General features: G+C 36.3%; 1 long non-coding RNA gene and 1 other non-coding gene across 2 annotated transcripts; both read left to right on the top strand.

Annotated features, from left to right (window-relative positions):
• Positions 1-2,308: 2,308 nt before the first annotated feature.
• On the top strand, positions 2,309-2,889 carry LOC141594375 (uncharacterized). The gene is made up of 3 exons (XR_012522158.1): positions 2,309-2,384; positions 2,589-2,687; positions 2,821-2,889. It is a non-coding gene; the product is annotated as an uncharacterized LOC141594375 (long non-coding RNA).
• A 1,766-nt stretch (positions 2,890-4,655) lies between these two features.
• Positions 4,656-4,762, top strand: LOC141597963 (small nucleolar RNA R71). The gene has a single exon (XR_012523170.1). It is a non-coding gene; the product is annotated as a small nucleolar RNA R71 (small nucleolar RNA).
• The last annotated feature ends 1,011 nt before the right edge of the window (positions 4,763-5,773 follow it).

Raw genomic sequence — 5,773 nt, 5'->3', positions numbered from 1 at the left:
GTTCATCTAGCTACGGAAGCAAAGCTTGCTGGTCCAGTTAGATATAGGTGGATGTATTTTATTGAGAGGTATTTGGGCAAACTCAAATCCTATGTTTTTAATAAAGCTCGCCCAGAAGGATCAATTGCCGAGGCTCACTTAGCCTTTGAATGTATGATATTTTGCTCTCATTACATTGAAGGATTTGATTCAAAGTTTCCCATAGCTTCAAATTTTGAAGGATGTGCTGAAATTTTGGAATCAACGAGTAGTACTCATGATAATAGTATTTTTGTTCAAGCGGGAAAACCTTTAGGAAAACCCACTACAAGCAAGATATCAGCAATGAACAAAATACAAGCACATCGATATATCCTTTTCAATTCTTCAGAAGTCACTGAATTTCTAAAGTAAGAATCTAATACTAACATAGTTTTCATTTTTATTAATTTTATACAATAGTTGTAAACATGTACTAACACTTGTTTTTATTAAAGAGAGCATGCAGCAGAACTTAAGCGTCGTAGTCGACCAAGACGTCTTTCTTTGAAAGAAATTGAGCGAATTCAACATGAAACATTCCATGATTGGTTCAGAGAACATGTAAGCATATTACAGGCTTATGTCAAATAATATATAGTATGAAGTATAAGAGGAGTTACTAGTTTTTTTTTATAATAAAACAGGTTATCAAATTGGAGGCGTCAAAGGGTCCAGAATGTTTGAATGAGGAACTTCGTATGCTAGCTCGTGGACCACTTGATGTTATTACTAAATACCAAGGATATAATGTCAATGGTTTTAGTTTTAGAGCCAAACGTTATGATAAATGTACTCAAAATAGTGGAGTGGTTGTAGTAGCAAAAACGTCAAGCTATGCTAGTGCTAGTGACAGAAGACCGGTATTAGGAGATGTTACTTACTATGGGAGAATAATAGAAATCATTGAATTGAAATATTTAGGAGGATACTCAACTATAATGTTTAAATGTGAGTGGATAGACACAACTTCTGGAAGAGGAACAAAGCAAGACGAATATGGTTTTACACTTGTTAATTTCTCTCGTCTACACAGTGGCGAAACCCTGACAGATGAGCCATATATATTTGCCACACAAGCTGAGCAAGTGTTTTATATTCAAGACCAAGTTAACGAAGAATGGTTTGTTGCTTTGAAGATGAAACCGAAACATGTTAATGACATTGGTGACGATGGTTTGAGTGAGGATGAAGAAATTGAGCCATATCATGTCTCATTTCTAAACTTGTGTTCGAACACCCATGAAAATCCTAGTTGGGTTAGGCTTGGTGTCGAAGGAACTTTGGTTGATGACTGAAAATAATATCTAGCTGTTAGATTTGATCTTCCTTTTTTAAGAATGTTTATGAAATATTGGCTATTCTTTTATGTTTTGAATAATAAGCTTTAAACTAAGTTGTGGTTTTTATTTGTGAAAGTTCTTTGTGTGCTTGCTAGCTTTGTGATGTGCTGGAAGTTTTTTTTAATCAAATTAAATGACTATTGATAAAGCTCAAAGTTGACAGGGAAAATGGCTAAGGCTAAGAATCTCCGGATTAGTAGACAAAGTAGCGGCCAAGGAGATCAAAGAGAAAACAACTCCACCGAGCATTCCAGGATCTGGAAGTCATCAAAATGGAGATCAAAATCCAGAATCGATTACTACTACTCAACATGAAAATGAGGGACGAACATATGAGTGTGTTGTACAAGGTAAGATGAAAATTCACTTAGTAATACAGTTTGTATGCACATTGAAATTTCATATTAAAGTGATCTTATAATTTTTTAGATCCCGACGGCAAAAGAACTCGTGGGAAAACTGTTCTTGCAGAAATATGGAACATGCCAGAAGGACATCGAATAGTTGTCGAAATAAACAAATCCAATCAACCTATAGGGGATGAAGGAGGGGTGCTAGGATATTTTTGTGGGACAATAGCTAGAAATGGAGGTCTTTGCTCATTAAGTTATACTCGATGGGATCACTTAAAGAAGGGTAACAAGGGAAACAATCGGACCTTGATTACGAAAGAAGTTCGGGTAAGGGATTCAAAACTTTGTTTTAGCACCATTATTGTATATATTTGGTTTACATAACTTTTTTTTTTTCTTATCACAATATAAGCTTTTTTTCTTCTTATCACAATAAACATTTTTCTTGTCTATATGGCATATGCAGAAAAGGTTTCTTTATGCGAAGATACTCGAAAAATGGATATTGAAGTCAATAAACCATAAATGGAGAGACTATAAGTGTCTTTTAAAAGGAAAGCATTATTCGGATGATGCAAACATAACGAGTTGCGAGAATAACGTCCCACAGGATGTGGTAAACGACCAATGGATAAGTATTGTTAACTTTTGGAGATCAGATGAAGGACAAGTATGTTTTTATTTATTTACAAAATTATAAATGCCTTATTTTTAAGAGGACCATTTCCTATTTTATCTGAATAGCGCCCAAAACTACCAAAGGCCATAAACTTAGAAGTGGAATGTTGATAAGGTTCATAATGGAATGAAAATTGGTTAAGGTCAATGAACTGGTCTTGCACCGACACTAATAGTATTTTTTATGATATGGCAGAAAAGAAGTGCAAAGAGTAGGCTTTCACATAAGAAGGCAAAGACAAAGCCTATTCATACATCTGGCACTAAGAGTCATGCACGCATCTATGAAGATTTGGTATACGCCTATTATCGTTTAATTAGTTAACAAAAATTTCTATTTTGTTTCTTCTACTTTATTTTTATGATAAATTTATATTTTGTTTCTTCTACTTTCATTTTATTTTACTTCTTATTTATGATTTCTCTAGAAAAAGTCACTACAGAGATCCCCAACAAGGACTGAAGTTTATCTAGAATGTCATCAACATAAGAACGAAGCCAATGTTACGGTATGTGTCTGAAGCTTTTATTTATTTTAGTTATTAATGGTGATATTTCTTTGCGTTACTTTAGTACAATTACAACTACAGGATCAAATTAAGGAAATTCTTTTGCAACAAGAGCACTTAAATGGGAACTTAGATGATGACCCTGTTGCACAAGTATTGGGAAAAGATAAATATGGTCGGGTTCGAGGTCTTGGGTTAGGTGTTAAGCCATCAGATCTAGTAGAGGCTTCTTCTACTTTGCATTATTCCAACGGCTTAAATATGTCTACAAATCGAGGAGACAGCATCCATGTATCTTATTCGTCAACTAAAGGACAAAATAGAAACAATGGATAATCGTATCGAAAGACAAGGAAACACTATTACTAAGCTAAAAAGGAAGTTGAGAAATACCGAGGGTTTTACCTTAAGTGATCTTGAGTCGAGTGAATCTAGCTCGATGAGTCTAGCTCGAAAGGAGAGTCGATCACGACAATTAATAGTAAGGTAATAATTCTTTTTAATCTCTTGATCATCTCATCTTCTCTTGGTGTCACGTCTTTTCTCTCCTTTTGAACTTTTAAAGTGCTTTCTTGCTTCTTTTGTCAATAATGGTAATATCTCATGCTTATGATGAATGGGGATGTAAATTTGATTAACGACTTACATTGTTTTCACTTGAATTTTCAGTAATCCTATGTTATGTTCGAGGTGCTTTATGTATCGTCAAGCTCAAGCATTATCGCAAGGATTGTTTAGCGGGCACCGAAGATATGTATTTCTAAGATGTCACAAATAGTCACTTGCTGCTGTTGGCTGCGAATAATAGAGAACTTTGTGTTTGGATAGTTGGATATTTTTTTGATGTATTTTTTATTTGAGATACATTTATTCTTATAGGGTTCGGACACATGTATTTGACATTAAAGTTATTTAATAAGAAGATATGTTTGTTTCTAGAAAAGTTGTGTGTGTAATTCCGGGACAAGAAATATGTTTGTTCAGAAGGTAATATAGTATATAGGAAATGCAGGTGTAATAAATAATATTGTTGATTGTAGTATAAAAGCAACGCAAAAACGCCCCTGAACAAAAGCATAATTGTGCATAATAGATGATAGGCGACATATTAGTTGAGGCGCTTGAAAAGCGCTGCTATAGCACAAAAAATAGCGCGTCAATTTTTGCGGCGCTATACTTTAGCTTTACCGACGCAATAAAATAGCGCCGCAAAAGAGGGTAGCGGCACAGGCAAATGCGGCGCATATAAAAGCGTTGGTATAACCCCTTCCGGCGCTATTTAGCGTTGCAATAGGGGGTTAAAAAGCGTCGCAAGAATCCGTTTCTGTAGTAGTGCCTTCACTTGTTCACTTGTTCCCCTACATTCACTTTGGTCATGTCCCAAAGTTCCACAACTCTCACATACTCTACTTGGAATTGAGGATGATGCCACCATAGCATTAACCTGTTGTTTGGGTGATTTGGAAGCTTCATCAAGCTTAGCCATGGCCTTCTCAAACTTCAAATTGATGGTGTCAATATGAGCACTTAGTAGAGCACCCAATTGAGTGATGGAATCTACCTCATGCTTTCCTCCTCTAGTAGCCTTTCGAGGCCTACTATATTGTGAATTATGAACCGCCATTTGTTCAATTTTGGCCCATCTTTGATTGTCATCAACTTCGGTGAACATCCCATTGGATTCCATGTTGAGGATGTTGCGGGAGTCTTCATATAGGCCATTCCAAAACTGTTGCACAAGGAACCACTCGCTAAGTCCATGGTGTGGAAAAGAACGATAAGTGTCCTTAAATCTCTCCCATGCTTCATACAATGATTCCTCATCCCTTTGTTTGAACCCGGTGATTTGGGCTCTCAACATGTTAGTCTTCTCCGGAGGATAGAATTTCTTGTAGAAAGCAAGTGCCAACTTCTTCCATGAGTCAATACCAAGGGTAGTCTTGTCTAGACTTTTCAACCATTACTTTGCGGTACCAATCAAAGAAAAAGGAAATAATACCCATCGGATTTGGTCTTCAGTAACTCCGGTTTGAGAAATCGCATCACAATAGTCACAAAAAGTCTCCATATATGAGTGAGGGTCTTCACTAGGCATCCCTCCAAATTGACTTCTCTCAACTAGTTGTATGAATGCGGATTTGGCAATGAAATTACCGGTTAAATGTGGTGGTGTAGGAGTACCATTTGGTAGGTTCTCCTCGGTTGGTACGGAATGTGATGAGAATTTAGGCATTGTGGGTTGATTTTGTGGTGGGTTTTGTATTGGGTTGTCCTCTCCTTCTCTTGCAAAGGGTTAAGTAAACTCAATGTTATTTGGTTTAATGTCCACAATCTCTCCAATACCTCTTAAAGTACCTCTAGCAACTCTTCTATTGTTGGTTAAGGTTCTTTCAATTTCAAGATCAATGGGTAACAAGTTACCTTGTGATCTCCTAGATATGCAAAATATCAAACAACTCGAAAACAATTAGACCAACCTTGAGGAGATTGACTTCCCCAAGGTAAAGAAAGACACAACTGGAAACAATTAATAAAAATCAAATCAAGTTAACACCGTCACCCTGCGGCGCCATTTTTGTCGTCCGGATTGAACTAAATCGTCAAAAGTTACCAACCAAAACAATATTTATAACTTTACAAACTACTCTTAGCAAAGAGGCAAGTAAAGGTCGGATCCCAAGGGATGGGTATTGATGTAGGATTTTCAATTGCAAATGGTTGTGTCTTAGGGTGTCACTATTTGGGTTGAGGTAGGAGATCAACTAAATTAATTAACAAGATGAATAAAAACAAAGTAAAGCAAATAGAGGGGTTGTAAACAATTGATTTAAAGGCACTAGGGTGTCATGGGTTCATAGGGGATTCATGGGAG

This window comes from Silene latifolia, chromosome 8, assembly GCF_048544455.1.
Source record: "Silene latifolia isolate original U9 population chromosome 8, ASM4854445v1, whole genome shotgun sequence".
Classification (NCBI taxonomy): Eukaryota; Viridiplantae; Streptophyta; class Magnoliopsida; order Caryophyllales; family Caryophyllaceae; genus Silene; species Silene latifolia.
Note: the sequence above shows the minus strand (reverse complement) of the source record. Positions and strands in the feature narration are given on the sequence as shown.